The 18014-nt window shown below is 43.5% G+C and overlaps 1 pseudogene; it reads right to left on the minus strand.

Annotated features, from left to right (window-relative positions):
• LOC130680549 (olfactory receptor 4P4-like) overlaps positions 1-17776 on the minus strand; it is a 34684-nt pseudogene extending 16908 nt beyond the window's left edge.
• Between the last annotated feature and the right edge of the window lie 238 nt (positions 17777-18014).

The following is an 18014-nucleotide window of genomic DNA, read 5'->3' on the forward strand; positions in this document are numbered from 1 at the left end:
AACAACCCATTCCTGGGGACTGTTCATATCCTATATGTTCTTTTAACAATAGTCTGTTGTTGTAAGATTTTGGAGTGCTACAATTTGCACTTCTCCTAATTGTTGGTTGAGTTCAAACAGTATAGATCCAGTCCAATTTTTTGTTCTACTGTATGCACAGGCCAGCTTAGATATCTCCTTCATCATTCCCATGGCAAGTCCAGGAACTGGTGGGATGAGTGCATCTACACCTGTGGCAGTGCGTGGATCTTTGTTGGAGTTTTTTTTTTGCTGATCATCTTCTGTCATGAGTCTTCCCGAGAGTGCTGATGTTGGAAGTTCTTTTTCATATCGTATCTTAGTTCATTTTCGGGGTAGCCAAATTAGGCTTTGATCCTCTGTATAAACACAAACAGACCCTTTGCCTACACTTTTATATGCCCTTTATATCACTGTGTAGTACTCATAAGAGGTCACCACATAGGAACTGCTTTTTTTTTTTTTAATCATTAATCTACACTTACATGATGAATACTTTGTTTACTAGGCTCTCCCCTTTACCAGGTCCCCCCTATATACTCCTTTACAGTCACTGTCCATCAGCGTATCAAACTGTTGTAGAATCACTACTTGTCTTCTCTGTGTTGTACAGCCCTCCCCTTTCTCCCACCCCGCTATGGATGCTAATCTTAATACCCTCTTTTTCTGCCCCCCCTTATCCCTCCCTACCCATCCATCCTCCCCAGTCCCTTTCCCTTTGGTACCTGTTAGTCCATTCTTGAGTTCTGTGATTCTGTTGCTGTTTTGTTCCTTCAGTTTTTCCTTTGTTCTTATATTCCACAGATGAGTGAAATCATTTGGTATTTCTCTTTCTCTGCTTGGCTTGTTTCACTGAGCATAATACCCTCCAGCTCCATCCATGCTGCTGCAAATGGTTGGATTTGCTCTTTTCTTATGGCTGAGTAGTATTCCATTGTGTATATGTACCACATCTTTATCCATTCATCTATCGAAGGACATTTAGGTTGCTTCCAATTCTTGGCTATTGTAAATAGTGCTGCGATAAACATAGGGGTACATTGGTCTTTCTCATACTTGATTGCTGCATTCTTAGGGTAAATTCCTAGGAGTGCAATTCCTGGATCAAATGGTATGTCTGTTTTGAGCATTTTGATGTACCTCCATACTGCTTTCCACAATGGTTGAACAAGTTTACATTCCCACCAGCAGTGTAGGAGGGTTCCCCTTTCTCCACAGCCTCGCCAACATTTGTTGTTGTTTGTCTTTTGGATGTCAGCCATCCTTACCGGTGTGAGGTGATACCTCATTGTAGTTTTAATTTGCATTTCTCTGATAATTAGTGATGTGGAGCATCTTTTCATGTGTCTGTTGGCCATCTGTATTTCTTTTTTGGAGAACAATCTGTTCAGTTTCTTTGCCCATTTTTTAATTGGGTTATTTGTTTTTTGTTTGTTGAGGTGTGTGAGCTCTTTATATATTCTGGACGTCAAGCCTTTATCGGATGTGTCATTTTCAAATATATTCTCCCATACTGTTGGGTTCCTTTTTGTTCTATTGATGGTGTCTTTTGCTGTACAGAAGCTTTTCAGCTTAATATATTCCCACTTATTCATTTTTGCTGTTGTTTTCCTTGCCCGGGGAGATATGTTCAAGAAGAGGTCACTCATGTTTATGTCTAAGAGGTTTTGCCTATGTTTTCTTCCAAGAGTTTAATGGTTTCATGACTTACATTCAGGTCTTTGATCCATTTTGAGTTTACTTTTGTATATGGGGTTAGACAATGGTCCAGTTTCATTCTCCTACATGTAGCTGTCCAGTTTTGCCAGCACCATCTGTTGAAGAGACTGTCATTTTGCCATTATATGTCCATGGCTCCTTTATCAAATATTAATTGACCATATATGTCTGGGTTAATGTCTGGATTGTCTAGTCTGTTCCATTGGTCTTTTTCTCTGCTCTTGTGCCAGTACCAAATTGTCTTGATTACTATGGCTTATAGTAGAACTTGAAGTTGGTGAGTGAGATCCCCCCTACTTTATTCTTCTTTCTCAGGATTGCTTGGTTTATTCGGAGTCTTTGGTGCTTCCATATGATGTTTTGAATTATTTTTTCCAGTTCATTGAAGAATGTTGCTGGTAGTTTCATAGGGATTGCATCAAATCTGTATATTGCTTTGGGCAGGATGGCCATTTTGACGATATCAATTCTTACTAGCCACGAGCATGGGATGAGTTTCCATCTATTAGTGTCCCCTTTAATTTCTCTTAAGAGTGACTTGTAGTTTTCAGAGTATAAGTCTTTCACTTCCTTGGTTAGGTTTATTCCTAGGTATTTTATTTTTTTTGATGCAATTGTGAATGGAGTTGTTTTCCTGATTTCTCTTTCTGTTGGTTCATTGTTAGTGTATAGGAAAGCCACAGATTTCTGTGTGTTGATTTTGTATCCTGCAACTTTACTGTATTCCAATATCAGTTCTAGTAGTTTTGGGGTGGATTCTTTAGGGATTTTTATGTTCAGTATCATGTCATCTGCAAATAATGACAGTTTAACTTCTTCTTTACCAATCTTGATTCCTTGTGTGTTTTTGTTTTGTCTGATTGCCGTGGCTAGAACCTCCAGTACTATGTTAAATTACAGTGGGGAGAGTGGGCATCCCTGTCTAGTTCCAGATCTCATAGGAAATGCTTTCAGCTTCTCGCTGTTCAATATGATGTTGGCTGTGGGTTTATCATATATGGCCTTTATTATGTTGAGGTACTTGCACTCTATTCCCATTTTGCTGAGAGTTTTTATCATGAATGGATGTTGAACTTTGTCAAATGTTTTTTCAGCATCTATGGAGATGATCATGTGGTTTTTGTCTTTCTTTTTGTTGATGTGGTGGATGATGTTGATGGACTTTCGAATGTTGTACTGTCCTTGAATCCCTGGGGTGAATCCCACTTGGTCATGGTGTATGATCCTTTTGATGTATTTTTGAATTCGGTTTGCTAATACTTTGTTGAGTATTTTTGCATCTACGTTCATCAGGGAAATTGTTTGTAGTTTTCTTTTCTGGTGGGGTCTTTCCTGGTTTTGGTATTTGGGTGATGTTAGATTCATAGAATGAGTTTGGGAGTATCCCCTTCTCGTGTATTTTTTGGAAAACTCTAAGGAGAATGGGTATTATGTCTTCCCTGTATGTCTGATAAAATTCCGAGGTAAATTTATCTGGCCTGGGGGTTTTGTTCTTTGGTAGTTTTTTGGTTACCGCTTCAATTTTGTTGCTGTTAATTGGTCTGTTTAGATTTTCTATTTCTTTCTGGGTCAATCGTGGAAAGTTGTATTTTTCTCGGAAGTTGTCCATTTCTCCTAGGTTTCACAGCTTGTTAGCACATAGGTTTTCATAGTATTCTCTAATAATTATTTGTATTTCTGTGAGGTCCATCGTGATTTTTCCTTTCTCGTTTCTGATACTGTTGATTTGTGTTAATGCTCTTTTCTTCTTAATAAGTCCGGCTAGAGGCTAATCTATATTGTTTATTTTCTTGAAGAATCAGCTCTTGGTTTCATTGACTTTTGCTATGGTTTTATTCTTCTCAATTTTATTTATTTCTTCTCTGATCTTTATTATGTCCCTCCTTCTGCTGACCTTAGGCATCATCTGTTCTTCTTTTTCCAATTTCGATAATTGTGACATTAGACCATTCATTTGGGATTGCTCTTCCTTTTTTAAATATGCTTGGATTGCTATATACTTTCCTCTTAAGACTGCTTTTGCTGTGTCCCACAGAAGTTGGGGCTTATTGTTGTTGTTGTCATTTGTTTCCATATATTGCTGGATCTCCATTTTGATTTGGTCATTGATCCATTGATTATTTAGGAGCGTGTTGTTAAGCCTCCATGTGTTCGTGAGCCTCTTTGCTTTCTTTGTACAGTTTATTTCTAGTTTTATGCCTTTGTGGTCTGAAAAGTTGGTCGGTAGGATTTCAATCTTTTGGAATTTTCTGAGGCTCTTTTTGTGGCCTAGTATGTGGTCTATTCTGGAGAATGTTCCATGTGCTCTTGAGAAGAATGTATATCCTGTTGCTTTTGGATGTATAGTTCTATAGATGTCTATTAGGTCTATCTGCTCTACTGTGTTGTTCAGTGCTTCCGTGTCCTTACTTATTTTCTGCCCAGTGGATCTATCCTTTGGGGTGAGTGGTGTGTTGAAGTCTCCTAGAGTGAATGCATTGCAGTCTATTTCCCCCTTTAGTTCTGTTAGTATTTGTTTCACATATGCTGGTGCTCCTGTGTTGGGTGTATATATATTTAGGATGGTTATATCCTCTTGTTGGACTGAGCCCTTTATCATTATGTAGTGTCCTTCTTTATCTCTTGTTACTTTCTTTGTTTTGAAGTCTATTTTGTCTGATATTAGTACTGCAACCCCTGCTTTCTTCTCATTGTTGTTTGCTTGAAATATGTTTTTCCATCCCTTGACTTTTAGTCTGTACATGTCTTTGGGTTTGAGGTGAGTTTCTTGTAAGCAGCATATACATGGGTCTTGCTTTTTTATCCATTCTGTTACTCTGTGTCTTTTGATTGGTGCATTCAACCCATTAACATTTAGGGTGACTATTGAAAGATATGTACTTATTGCCATTGCAGGCTTTAAATTCGTGGTTACCAAAGGTTCAAGGTTAGCCTCTTTAGTATCTAACTGCCTAACTTAGTTCGCTTATTGAGCTGTTATATACACTGTCTGGAGATTCTTTTCTTCTCTCCCTTCTTGTTCCTCCTCCTCGATTCTTCATATGTTGGGTGTTTTGTGCTGTGCTCTTTCTAGGAGTGCTCCCATCTAGGGCAGTCCCTGTAAGATGTTCTGTAGAGGTGGTTTGTGGACAGCAATTTCCCTCAGCTTTTGTTTCTCTGGGAATTATTTAATCCCACCATCATATTTGAATGATAGTCGTGCTGGATACAGTATCCTTGGTTCAAGGCCCTTCTGTTTCATTGTATTAAATATATCATGCCATTCTCTTCTGGCCTGTAGGGTTTCTGACGAGAAGTCTGATGTTAGCCTGATGGGTTTTCCTTTATAGGTGACCTTTTACTCTCTAGCTGCCTTTAAAACTCTTTCTTTGTCCTTGATCTTTGCCATTTTAATTATTATGTGTCTTGGTGTTGTCCTCCTTGGATCCTTTCTGTTGGGGGTTCTGTGTATTTCCGTGGTCTGTTCGATTATTTCCTCCCCCAGTTTGGGGAAGTTTTCAGCAATTATTTCTTCTAAGATACTTTCCATCTCTTTTTCTCTCTCTTCTTCTTATGCAACCCCTATAATATGGATATTGTTCCTTTTGGATTGGTCACACAGTTCTCTTAACATTGTTTCTTTCCTGTAGATCCTTTTATCTCTCTCTATGTCAGCTTTTATGTGTTCCTGTTCTCTGGTTTCAATTCCATCAGTGGCCTCTTACATCCTATCCATTCTGCTTATAAACCCTTCCAGAGTTTGTTTCATTTCTGTAATCTCCTTTCTGGCATCTGTGATCTCCCTCCGGACTTCATCCCATTTCTCTTGCATATTTCTCTGCATCTCTGTCAGCATGTTTATGATTCTTATTTTGAATTCTTTGTCAGTAAGACTGGTTAGGTCTGTCTCCTACTCTGGTGTTGTCTCTGTGATCTTTGTCGGCCTGTAGCTTTGCCTTTTCATGGTGATAGGAATAGTTTGCAGAGCTGGGATGAGTGATGGCTGGAAGAACTTCCTTTCTTGTTGGTTTGTGTCCCTCCTCTCCTGGGAGAACAGCGACCTCTAGTGGCTTGTGCTGGGCAGCTGCATGCAGACAGGGATTCTCCTTCTTTCCGGGATGCTATGGAGTTTACCTCTGCTGTTGCTGTGGGTGTGGCCTGATTCGGGCCTCTGCTCCAAAGTGGTGGAGTGGCGTTGGAGGGGGAGTGGCCTGGAGGCTGTTTATCTCTGTAAGGGTCCTCCCTGCTCCCTGCAGCCCAGGGGTTAGGGTGCCCAGAGGTCTCCGGATTCCCTACCTCTGGATTAAGTGTCCCGCCTTGCCCCTTTAAGACTTCCAAAAAGCACCCACCAAAACAGCCCCTTACCCATGACTGAGAAGAGAAAAAAACAGCCTTGAATGATCAAGGAAAACAAACTGGAGTCAAGTTCTCATGTCCTCAGTAGAATTCTTTAAGAAAAGAAGTACCAGCCTGAGCCCTCACCTCCTCTCTCACACAAATAGCACCAGAATGTGCATAGACTGTACTTTGAGGACACTGAACCAAATGTATCCTCGGTACAATGCTTTGATGTAATAATGAATGTAACTTCTTCCCTGCACACGTCCCCTGCTGTACGCTGCATATAAACTGTCTTAACACGAAGGAGATGAAACAGTCTAGCTGTAGCTCTAACTGTTTTTGTTACAGGTTGAGTTCCTTCTCCTTGGTCGTGGTCCTTGTCCCCACTACAATAAAGAACTGAAAGGCACAGACACCGTAGCAAAGCAAGCATAAGTTTTATTTGAACTCATTCCAAAGGGAGTAGAGAGCCAGAGTCAAGGTAAGCAAAGGCCCAATCCCTTAGGCAGGAGGCCTATGTATTGCATTCTGGCTGGGAGGCACCTCATTGCTTAACAAAGGGGGATTATTTGATTGACAAGTCCATTTATACAGCCATCCCTCTAAGTGATAACGGTCTTTTTCGTGATGAGGTGTAATTTGGGCAGCTCTTAGTTCTGTTTGATTGTGCCTATGTTGATATCTGCCTGGGACCTGCAAAGCCTTTGTTGTCCTCACATGGGGCCCCCTACCCGGGCAGGGTTTGGGTGGCTTTTTCCCTGAACCTTATCTTCCCCTTTTCCAGCCACTAATGTCTATCTTTTTACCTAACATTACTAACATTTCTGGCCATGGTTCTCAGTGAGACTATGAATAAACCTTACCCTTCTTAATATAATAGCCATGATGACAGAGGGGCGGAAGATGGCGGCGTGAGTAGAGCAGCGGAAATCTCCTCCCAAAACAACATATATCTATGAAAATATAACAAAGACAACCCTTCCTAGAATAAAGACCAGAGGACACAGGACAATATCCAGACCACATCCGCACCTGAGAGAACCCAGCGCCTCGCGAAGGGGGTAAGATACAAGCCCCGGCCCGGCGGGAGCCGAGCGCCCCTCCCCCCAGCTCCCGGCGGGAGAAGAAAAGGCAGAGCGGGAGGGAGACTGAGCACAGGGCTGCTGAACACCCAGCCCCAGCCATCCGGGCCAGAGCGCAGACAGAGTATGTGCCCAGGGGGCCCTGAATGCTAGGAAAACAGGGCAGCAAGAACAGTGAGCGGGCACGGGAGGCCGGGCGCCGGAGGACATAAGAAAAGTGCGCGACCATTTTTTTTTTTTGCTGTTTTGCTGTTTTGTTTGGGCGAGCGTTTTTGGAAGTCTTAAAGGGATAGGGACCCCAATACTAGGGAAACAGGGCAGAAAGACTGGTGAGCAGAGGCCTGAGGCTGGCACCGGAGAATAAAGAAAAACGAACGACCACCTTTTTTTTTTTTTTAAATTAAAAATTTTTTTTTTTTTTGGTGGTCCTTGTTTTGTTTTGGCGGGTGCTTTTTGGAAGTCTTAAAGGGGCAGGGCGGGTCACTTAATTTAGAGGTAGGGAATCCGGGATCTCTGGGTACCCTAACCCCTGGGCTGCAGGGAACAGGGAGGCCCCTTACAGAGATAAATAGCCTCCCAGCAGCTCCTGCTCCAACGCGACTCCACCATTTTGGAGTAGCTGCCCGAGCCAGGCCACGCCCACAGCAACAGCGGAGATTAACTCCATAGCAACCGGGCAGGAAGCAGAAACCCTGTCTGCGTGCAGTTGCGCAGCACAAGCCACTAGAGGTCGCTGTTCTCCCAGGAGAGGAGGGCCACAAACCAACAAGAAAGGAAGTCGTTCCAGCCATCACTCGTCCCAGTTCTGCAGACTATTCCTATCACCATGAAAAGGCAAAGCTACAGGCAGACAAAGATCACAGAGACAACACCAGAGAAGGAGACAGACCTAACCAGTCTTCCTGAAAAAGAATTCAAAATAAGAATCATAAACATGCTGACAGAGATGTAGAGAAATACGCAAGAGAAATGGGATGAAGTCCGGAAGGAGATCACAGATGCCAGAAAGGAGATCGCAGAAATGAAACAAACTCTGGAAGGGTTTATAAGCAGAATGGATAGAATGCAAGAGGCCATTGATGGAATTGAAATCAGAGAACAGGAACACATAGAAGCTGACATAGAGAGAGACAAAAGGATCTCCAGGAATGAAACAATATTAAGAGAACTGTGTGACCAATCCAAAAGGAACAATATCCGTATTATAGGGGTCCCAGAAGAAGAAGAGAGAGGAAAAGAGATGGAAAGTATCTTAGAAGAAATAATTGCTGAAAACTTCCCCACACTGGGGGAGGAAGTAATCGAACAGACCACGGAAATACACAGAACCCCCAACAGAAAGGATCCAAGGAGGACAACACCAAGACACATAATAATTAAAATGGCAAAGATCAAGGACAAGGAAAGAGTGTTAAAGGCAGCTAGAGAGAAAAAGGTCACCTATAAAGGGAAACCCATCAGGCTAACATCAGACTTCTCGTCAGAAACCCTACAGGCCAGAAGAGAATGGCATGATATATTTAATACAATGAAACAGAAGGGCCTTGAACCAAGGATACTGTATCCAGCACGACTATCATTCAAATATGATGGTGGGATTAAATAATTCCCAGAGAAACAAAAGCTGAGGGAAATTGCTGTCCACAAACCACCTCTACAGAACATCTTACAGGGACTGCTCTAGATGGGAGCACTCCTAGAAAGAGCACAGCACAAAACACCCAACATATGAAGAATCGAGGAGGAGGAACAAGAAGGGAGAGAAGAAAAGAATCTCCAGACAGTGTATATAACAGCTCAATAAGCGAACTAAGTTAGGCAGTTAGATACTAAAGAGGCTAACCTTGAACCTTTGGTAACCACGAATTTAAAGCCTGCAATGGCAATAAGTACATATCTTTCAATAGTCACCCTAAATGTTAATGGGTTGAATGCACCAATCAAAAGACACAGAGTAACAGAATGGATAAAAAAGCAAGACCCATGTATATGCTGCTTACAAGAAACTCACCTCAAACCCAAAGACATGTACAGACTAAAAGTCAAGGGATGGAAAAACATATTTCAAGCAAACAACAATGAGAAGAAAGCAGGGGTTGCAGTACTAATATCAGACAAAATAGACTTCAAAACAAAGAAAGTAACAAGAGATAAAGAAGGACACTACATAATGATAAAGGGCTCAGTCCAACAAGAGGATATAACCATCCTAAATATATATACACCCAACACAGGAGCACCAGCATATGTGAAACAAATACTAACAGAACTAAAGGGGGAAATAGACTGCAATGCATTCACTCTAGGAGACTTCAACACACCACTCACCCCAAAGGATAGATCCACTGGGCAGAAAATAAGTAAGGACACGGAAGCACTGAACAACACAGTAGAGCAGATAGACCTAATAGACATCTATAGAACTATACATCCAAAAGCAACAGGATATACATTCTTCTCAAGAGCACATGGAACATTCTCCAGAATAGACCACATACTAGGCCACAAAAAGAGCCTCAGAAAATTCCAAAAGATTGAAATCCTACCGACCAACTTTTCAGACCACAAAGGCATAAAACTAGAAATAAACTGTACAAAGAAAGCAAAGAGGCTCACGAACACATGGAGGCTTAACAACACGCTCCTAAATAATCAATGGATCAATGACCAAATCAAAATGGAGATCCAGCAATATATGGAAACAAATGACAACAACAACAATAAGCCCCAACTTCTGTGGGACACAGCAAAAGCAGTCTTAAGAGGAAAGTATATAGCAATCCAAGCATATTTAAAAAAGGAAGAGCAATCCCAAATGAATGGTCTAATGTCACAATTATCGAAATTGGAAAAAGAAGAACAGATGATGCCTAAGGTCAGCAGAAGGAGGGACATAATAAAGATCAGAGAAGAAATAAATAAAATTGAGAAGAATAAAACAATAGCAAAAATCAATGAAACCAAGAGCTGATTCTTCAAGAAAATTAACAAAATAGATAAGCCTCTAGCCAGACTTATTAAGAAGAAAAGAGCATTAACACAAATCAACAGTATCAGAAACGAGAAAGGAAAAATCACGACGGACCCCACGGAAATGCAAAGAATTATTGGAGACTACTATGAAAACCTCTATGCTAACAAGCTGTGAAACCTAGGAGAAATGGACAACTTCCGAGAAAAATACAACTTTCCAAGATTGACCCAGGAAGAAACAGAAAATCTAAACAGACCAATTACCAGCAACGAAATTGAAGCGGTAATCAAAAAACTACCAAAGAACAAAACCCCCGGGCCAGATGGATTTACCTCGGAATTTTATCAGACATACAGGGAAGACATAATACCCATTCTCCTTAAAGTTTTCCAAAAAATAGAGGAGGGGATACTCCCAAACTCATTCTATGAATCTAACATCACCCTAATACCAAAACCAGGCAAAGACCCCACCAAAAAAGAAAACTACAGACCAATATCCCTGATGAACGTAGATGCAAAAATACTCAACAAAATATTAGCAAACCGAATTCAAAAATACATCAAAAGGATCATACACCATGACCAAGTGGGATTCATCCCAGGGATGCAAGGATGGCACAACATTCGAAAGTCCATCAACATCATCCACCACATCAACAAAAAAAGACAAAAACCACATGATCATCTCCATAGATGCTGAAAAAGCATTTGACAAAGTTCAACATCCATTCGTGTTAAAAACTCTCAGCAAAATGGGAATAGAGGGCAAGTACCTCAACATAATAAAGGCCATCTATGATAAACCCACAGCCAACATTATATTGAACAGCGAGAAGCTGAAAGCATTTCCTCTGAGATCGGGAACTAGACAGGGATGCCCACTCTCTCCACTGTTATTTAACATAGTACTGGAGGTCCTAGCCATGGCAATCAGACAAAATAAAGAAATACAAGGAATCCAGATTGGTAAAGAAGAAGTTAAACTGTCACTATTTGCAGATGACATGATACTGTACATAAAAAACCCTAAAGACTCCACCCCAAAACTACTAGAACTGATATCGGAATACAGCAAAGTTGCAGGATACAAAATCAACACACAGAAATCTGTGGCTTTCCTATATACTAACAATGAACCAACAGAAAGAGAAATCAGGAAAACAACTCCATTCACAATTGCATCAAAAAAAATAAAATACCTAGGAATAAACCTAACCAAATAAGTGAAAGACCTATAACATGAAAACTACAAGACACTCTTAAGAGAAATTAAAGGGGACACTAACAGATGGAAACTCATCCCATGCTTGTGGCTAGGAAGAATTAATATCGTCAAAATGGCCATCCTGCCCAAAGCAATATACAGATTTGATGCAATCCTTATGAAACTACCAGCAACATTCTTCAATGAACTGGAACAAATAATTCAAAAATTCATATGGAAACACAAAAGACCCCGAATAGCTAAAGCAATCCTGAGAAAGAAGAATAAAGTAGGGGGGATCTCACTCCCTAACTTCAAGCTCTACTATAAAGCCATAGTAATCAAGACAATTTGGTACTGGCACAAGAGCAGAGCCACAGACCAATGGAACAGACTAGAGAATCCAGACATTAACCCAGACATATATGGTGAATTAATATTTGATAAAGGAGCCATGGACATACAATGGCAAAATGACAGTCTCTTCAACAGGTGGTGCTGGCAAAACTGGACAGCTACATGTAGGAGAATGAAACTGGACCATTGTCTAACCCCATATACAAAAGTAAACTCAAAATGGATCAAAGACCTGAATGTAAGCCATGAAACCATTAAACTCTTGGAAGAAAACATAGGCAAAAACCTCTTAGACATAAACATGAGTGACCTCTTCTTGAACATATCTCCCCGGGCAAGGAAAACAACAGCAAAAATGAGTAAGTGGGACTATATTAACCTGAAAAGCTTCTGTACAGCAAAAGACACCATCAATAGAACAAAAAGGATCCCTACAGTATGGGAGAATATATTTGAAAATGACACATCCGATAAAGGCTTGACGTCCAGAATATATAAAGAGCTCACACGCCTCAACAAACAAAAAACAAATAACCCAATTAAAAAATGGGCAGAGGAACTGAACAGACAGTTCTCCAAAAAAGAAATACAGATGGCCAACAGACACATGAAAAGATGCTCCACATCGCTAATTATCAGAGAAATGCAAATTAAAACTACAATGAGGTATCACCTCACACCGGTAAGGATAGCTGCCATCCAAAAGACAAACAACAACAAATGTTGGCGAGGCTGTGGAGAAAGGGGAACCCTCCTACACTGCTGGTGGGAATGTAAGTTAGTTCAACCATTGTGGAAAGCAGTATGGAGGTACATCAAAATGCTCAAAACAGACTCACCATTTGACCCAGGAATTCTACTCCTAGGAATTTACCCTAAGAACACAGCAATCAAGTTTGAGAAAGACAGATGCACCCCTATGTTTATTGCAGCACTATTTACAATAGCCAAGAATTGGAAGCAACCTAAATGTCCATCGATAGATGAATGGATAAAGAAGAAGTGGTACATATACACAATGGAATACTACTCAGCCATAAGAAAAGGGCAAATCCAATCATTTGCAGCAACATGGATGGAGCTGGAGGGTATTATGCTCAGTGAAACAAGCCAAGCGGAGAAAGAGAAATACCAAATGATTTCACTTATCTGTGGAATATAAGAACAAAGGAAAAACTGAAGGAATATAATAGCCATGTTGATTTCAATCAACAGAAGTGAGACCTTGCCACCCACAACAATGCTTTGCACGTGAGAGCTCTTGCCTGGGCTGGGCTGCTGACTAGAGACCATTAAAGCTTGCCAGGCAGCACTGGTGCCCTTCTGAATTTGGAGACCTTTGCCCATTTCCAGTGACTTCGATCTGCACATGAAGATGACAGTCTCCTGCCATGTTTTGAAGTCTGAGAGCAAGAAGGAAGAAAGCAGGTGGGCTGAAACATCCAGAACTGGGGCTTTGCCAATGAATGCAAAAATAATGTCGATGGGATAAAGGAATTGGAAATGAGAAAAAAGTTTTTGATGGTCCATGGGATCAACACTGCAGAGCACAGGACGTGAGACTGACAGATGGGAGGTGGGGAGAATGAAGGAGTAGTTGGCAAGGAGATTTTGATGAGGTCCAAGAACAGGGGAGGTGCATGCAAGAAAATGAAAGTTCAGGAAGGATGGAGATTAGAATGAGAGATTATTGTGTGGTATTTAACAGCTAGCAGCTGTGATGTTTTCTATTGTAGAAGAGTTCCAGGTAATGATAAGGTCTAGGTGTGGCCGAGGACTAAAGGGCAAAGGTGGGGCAGAGGTGAGTGGTGAAGTGAGCCAGGGATTGGATGGCCTTTGCACAGCGGTACCCAGCTTCCCTGGGGTGATGAGGAAGACCCAGGGTCAGATGCAGCGTCTCCAGTTAGTGTGTGTGTGCTGAAGGCCATATAAGTCTCTTGTCCTTTCCATGGCAAAATTATATTACTTGATGTCAAATGGTATTTCAGAAAACTTCAAAATAGGAAAATCTTGTCTTTGGGGTGCCCTACAATGTTTTATGCATGTTTGGTTTTGATTATAATCCTGTGTCTATGGCCTGTGTGCAGGGGTTACAATGTAGACACACCTTTTGGGGGCCAACATGTAACCCACAATAGGAGGCTAAGACAGAAATTCAAGCATTTGAGAAGGGTTATGGACGAACTTAATGCAAACAACCAGGGAGAAGCCAACTAGTTTACCAGAGAAGGGAGGAGAGAGCATCTGGAAACCCCTCCGCGAGGTTCATAGAACTGCCTTCTCCCGGAGCTACGGGCACCTTGCCTCAGTAATCACTGACCTCCTGCTGTGCAAAGAGGATTCAGCAGGAGGGCCCCTTAGATCCCTCCCAATTCTGAGATCCTGTAAGAGACCCTTCCAGATCCTGGCATTTGGAAGGCTAATGACTATTTTGAACAGATGATGAATCAGGTGAGTGAGGAACTGAGAAAAAGCCAGCAAACAATTTTCTAGAAAGTTGATAGTCTCCATGTTTGCTATGTCCAGATTAGGTAGGCTCCTGAATGAGGAAAGTCACTTCTGGGGAGGGCATTGAGGACAGGTGGGACCTTTAGCTACCAGTGCACACACCAGGTGGGTTCCCTTTGGCCGGTTTGCATGGCCCTGCTACAGGGCTCCCTGACTATATGAGAGGCAGTTGGCAAAGCACCCCAGTTCTCCATGGCTGCTCCATAGGACCGGAAGCAGCAAAGGGGAACCTGTTAGAATACAAATTCTCAGATCCTCCCCAGGCCTCTTGAATCAGGCACTCTGAGTACGGGGCCCAGAAGTCTGTTTCGAGTAAGCCTTGAGGTGAATCTGACCCTCTCCTGAGTGAGAAATGCTGGTATAGTGGTTAGACTCAGACTTATGTATCACATATACCTTCATGTATACTTACATATACATGTATTTATGTACCACATAACCCTCTCTGAAATATGGTTTTCTTATATATAAAATGGCAATAGCTACTCTATTGGATTTTCAGAGAATTAAAAGTGGTAATACTTATAAAGAGCTTTATATGGTGCCTGGTACATAATGACCACTTAACGGCAAACAGCTATTATTATTAGGCCAGTGGTGGCCGGTGTTCTCTTCTACACTGTGCACTTAGAATGACTACCTGTAAATCAGTGGCTTCAGCTACCAGGTTCCTTTTCTAGGCCCTGGGGTTGTATCAGGTGACACTTCTAGCTGACGCTTGACCTGTCAATTCATTCTGCCCCAAATCCATTTTGACTCATTCTACCCATGGAACAGAGAGCTGCTGGCCTGACCTGGACCCGTGAATCAATTCTGTGAAGACATGGATTCGCATTCTCCAGAGTCACAAGCCAGTGGTATGACCCCAGACACCGTAACCAGCACGATGCCTCAGCAAGGCCGGCCTGGGTTCTGCCTCACCGAACTGTTGCTTGCTCTGAGAGCAGCTTCTGCTTCCTGCTACCAGACTTACCGCTGTCTGTTTTTCACTATACGTTTTCTCTGAGAGATTCAAACTGCTTGAAGAATCTGTTTTGTTTCTATCACTTCTCCACAAAGAAGCTCTGTACACATTTTTTTTCCTCCTGTTTGATTCTCATCCTGACAGCTGTGAAACAGCCAGAACAGGATGTGTTTTCTCCATTTCACAGATGAGGAGACTGAGTCCTTGGGCAGGTAGGTGGCCTGTCTAACCTGAGGTCACATAGCTCGTAGGCGGTACTCCCTCACCTACACCCCACTCTGCCTGCTCCTGGCGGATTGCTCCTTCAGAGGCACCATGTGGCTCCCTAAAATGTACATGAAAGTTCCTCCAAACCAGGCAACTTGGGCTCTAGAAAGTCTGCATTTGTGGAAAATTCCCTTTTCTCCCCTGGAAATCATGTCTCCTGCCCTATTTGGTCTGACTTCGTCTGACTGAGGTCTCAGTGGGAAGAGGAAGCCCTTGGGACAAGAAAAGAAAAGAAAAGGTTCCTTCCCTGCGCCTCAAGTCGGGGTCACCATCTGCTCCCCCGACCCCTGGCCCTTGACCCACTGGAGAGCAGAGGACAGGTCAGGCCAGCCACAGGAGATGGGGCCAAACTGAGGAGCATCTGGCACAAGCAGCCCTCTCTATTGTTTTTTTGTATGAACACGACGACTACTATGGATAAGAACTTTTTCTCCCCCTGGGTTTTATAACCCTTTTCTCTTTAATGTACACATGGTGACAACTTTCCTGGCATGCCCTCATCCTGCCTTGTGTAAGGATCCAGCTGAGCCGTGGGCTGAGGGGCAGGGTGAGGAGCGGTGCTGAGGAGCAGGGCTTGGGCTCAGGCGGCTGAGGGGACACTGTCTCCTCCTCCGAATAGATGTTGGCACCAACAATACGCCAAACTCACATTTACGGTAATTAGGATCCCTAAAACCCGCAGTCAGCTCAGCTGTGGGGAGGAAAGGCAGGAATTGAGAACTGCTGATTGTGCACTGTGTGTGTCTCTTCAACCTCCTACTGCCCCCAAATGCACACACTATTTGCTCTTTGGCTCCAAGAGGGCCCGGCTCCAGGCTGTTCTATAGCCAGGGTCTGGAGCGGGTCGGTAGGGGGTGTGAGGGACATGTGTGACTGGTTGCTGACATGAGAATCCTGGGGAGCAGGCAGGCCAGCGGCAGGGATAGGGGGGTCTGCCCCAAGGCCCAGCTGGAGCTGACAGGGCTCTTGCCCTAGAGCTGCTAAGAAACCCCAGGCCTGGTTCCAACCGCCAGGAGAGAGGCAGCTTTGGAGCTGGGTCCTGGCTCCAGCCCTCTCTGTTTCATACCTGTCTCGGCCTGCCACCAGAAGCTATCATAGTCTGAACAGAAAAACAACAGAAATTTATTTCTTTGCAGTTCTGGAGGCTGGAGAGAGATGCCAGGGTGCCGGCCAGTTCCTGGTGAGGACCACCTTCTGCGCTTGGGGAAGGCCTTGTTGCTGACCTCACAGGGCCTTTCCTTGGTGGGTGCAGTGGACAGAGAGAGAGAGACAGAGATTCAACATATGAAATTTGGGGGACACAAACGTTCAGTCCATAATAGTCTTTGCCCTAGTCTTTCCGGGCTAATGTTAAAAATGTCATCTTTAATAAAAATCCAACTCTTGTCATTTATTTATTTGTAAATGCATAGCAAATCCCATCATAGATAAGTGGATGGAAGAGAAAGTGTTCTGTCTGAGGTCAGACATGCGTCCTTCCTATGGACGGAAGCTCTCTCGTGGGATGGGAGAGGGGAAGGGCAGCAGCCCACCTGGTCAGGTTGAGTGCAGTCGACTTTCACCTCGACTCCCTTCGTTCTAAGAGTTCTGCCAGTAAGAAGCAGCTTCAATTAGCCACAAGAAAAAGCAACTGGGCAGAAAACGCCACCCGCGCTTCTGCCCGTGGTGGAGGCAGTGAGGTTCACTAGCCAGTAGGTGCTGCGCCTCTGGGGCTGGGGGCTCTGGGATCTGTCTTCCCTGTCTTCCCAGCTCCTCCCTCACAGCGGGATGGGAGGAAAACCAGGAGCTTGCTATGGATGTGAAGGGTGACCACGTACACCTTTCATGTCCAACTGAGCTGCCATGCTGAGCCCAGGCAGCCGGCTGACCTCCACTCTCAGCTGGGCTCTCCTACGTGAGCATCCCCGCCCCAGGGGTGGTTTGCTCTGCCATTCTATAAGGATTTCTTGAACATCTGTTATGCAGGAGCACTGGGCTGGCAGTAGCTAAATGCCCAGAGCTGTCCTCAAGGGTTCGTGGTCAGGACTAGCTGGGTGTTTGGGCCTGGCCCCGCTTCTAGATGGACCTGGCTGTGTGCATCCTGTGTGGTGGTGCCCACCACAGGCACACAGAAGGGGCCCCAATGCCACTGCACCACTCTGTTCTTTGTCAACAGTCTCCCATTGGTCCCTGACAGCTTTCATGGCTTTACCCTGGTGCGTCAGGGCCAATAGCTCTGTTAACGGCTTTATAGAATCACAAAGAAGCTCAGTGAGTGACTTCTCTGAGTAACTCACAGGCTAACACAAGGACTGAGCTGCAGGCCCTGGGCGCCCCAGTCCTCAGCCGGAACTCTGCCTCCCCTGTTGCATAGGGCGCCATGGAAAATCCCATCTGAATGTCACAGTTTGGCTACGGAGATGGAAGAAGTTTACAAACCTGTGATGCCAGCCAGAAGATAATCACTTCTGAGCTAAGGGCCGGTTGGAAGATTTACACCCACCTCTCTCCCTGTCCTTCACACCCTGCCGTCCCTGCTGCCTCAGCCCTGACAATTCCTTCTTACCTAGTCCTTTATTTTGGGAACTCCAAATCACCTCATAGCCTCACTACAATGGTT

This window comes from Manis pentadactyla, chromosome 14, assembly GCF_030020395.1.
Source record: "Manis pentadactyla isolate mManPen7 chromosome 14, mManPen7.hap1, whole genome shotgun sequence".
Lineage (NCBI taxonomy): Eukaryota > Metazoa > Chordata > Mammalia > Pholidota > Manidae > Manis > Manis pentadactyla.